We start from the raw sequence: 1882 nt of genomic DNA on the forward strand, positions 1-1882 counted from the left end.
AGACGGAGCGAGCGAGAGAGAGAGAGAGAGAGAGAGAGAGAGAGAAGGGTTTGAGTGAGAGAGAGAGAGAGAGAGAGAGAGAGAGAGAGAGAGAGAGAGAGAGAGAGAGAGGAGAAAGTAACAAAGAGAGAGAGAGAGAGTTGTGTAATTTTTTTTTTCGATAAAGCGATACTGTTATTCAGTAGCTAGAGCGATACCGATACCATGACTGATATATTTCGAAAATATAACACGGAGTCAGCGGCTCTTCTGTATATCCCCATGGCACCTGTCCAAATACGGGTAGTCAATCAGCAGACAACCAGAAAAAGATTATTGATCATCTCAGCTCCGTTTCAGTGTAATAGAGAAGGCGACTTTCATATCAAGGAGATCAATTTGAAGGTAGAGTCGTGATTGGAATTATCTTGCATATGTTGTTAGATCTCTTTCCAGACCAAAAAGTTAGAAAGATTCTTTTTCTGGCCAGACGCATATGTATTTATACTTGCATTATCATGTGCGCATTTCTTCGTGTAATTGTATAAAAGTTATATTTAACAAGTACAAACTGTATATTTTCATTATGTTCCAAGTGTGTTTCAACTATTGTACTGACGAACTAAAGGAAAAGCTCAAGAATTCAGAGATTATCTTCGTTGTTGATAGAGTCATTGAAATACCTGGAAACTTTTCCTCTCAAACACACACGGTGGCTCAATTGATTTCTTCAATTGTGTATATTGCCAATAATGTGTGTTTGTATACACTTTGAATATGCTCATATAAAGCTGATAAAACAAAAAACAAAAAACAAAATCCGACAAACAGAGAAACAGAGGGGTAGATCGTAGACAAAAATTACAAGACAGAGAAAGAGAGAGAGAGACAGGACGAGACAGAGAGAGAGAAAAAGGACGAGACAGAGAGAGAGAGAGGAAGTGAGAGAGAGAGAGAGAGAGAGAGAGAAGAGGACAGAGAAAAAAGAGAGAGAAGAGAGAGAGAGAGAGAGAGAGAGAGATGGGGGAGAGAGAGGACAAGAGAGTAAGATAGAGAGGAGAGAGATAGAGAGAGAAACAGAGAGAGAGAGTCTCTGGACAAGTCGAGCGGCCATTGTTGATACTTGAGTGTGCTGTATGGAATCAGGTGTTCCATAGGTTTTCCCTAACTCGCCCAGTGCACTCACCAGCCAATCAGCATCTATGAGGATTAATGACGTCATCAGCCAAAGTTTTTCTATGTAGTCACAGGTTAAGATGTATAATTAAAAAATAATAATAATAAATGAAAAAAATAACAGACCTTACATATATGCCCACTCGGTAACCATTACTAAGGTTTTTTTTTTACAAATTGGAACTCTCTGCAAATATCTGACCAATCCAAATAAAATCAAATTCTCCTGAAGAGCAGAATTTTGATGGTATTCCACTTCAATTGCTTCAGAATGAAAGAGGAGAAGTATGGCAGGTGAACCTACGTTTCCGATAAATGGGATTAAAGATTTAATTTCCATATTAAAGTACCCACCCACCCCCCCAAAAAAAAAAAATCCTCCTTTTTTGTAGCTAATGTAAACATGATGTCGGGATGTTGATTATGTATATATGTGTCGGAAATTTTGAATAGGCATGCTGACATCAATAGAAAGTAGATATGGTTATCAACTATAATTTCCATAATTTAGTTAAATGAAATATTAATGAACCATGGCCCAGGGGAATATTAGTGAATCATTCTAAGTATTTACGAGAGAAATTTTAAACAGTTCCTTACTGTATATTATTTTCGTGTAGGAGGATCAATAATTATGACAAAGAACCTGGCAGCTGAAGACAGGCAAGGAATTAATTCTTGTGTGTGTGTGTGTGTGTGTGTGTGTGTGTGTGTGTGTGTGTGTGTG

This window comes from Penaeus monodon, chromosome 13, assembly GCF_015228065.2.
Source record: "Penaeus monodon isolate SGIC_2016 chromosome 13, NSTDA_Pmon_1, whole genome shotgun sequence".
NCBI classification, from domain to species: Eukaryota; Metazoa; Arthropoda; class Malacostraca; order Decapoda; family Penaeidae; genus Penaeus; species Penaeus monodon.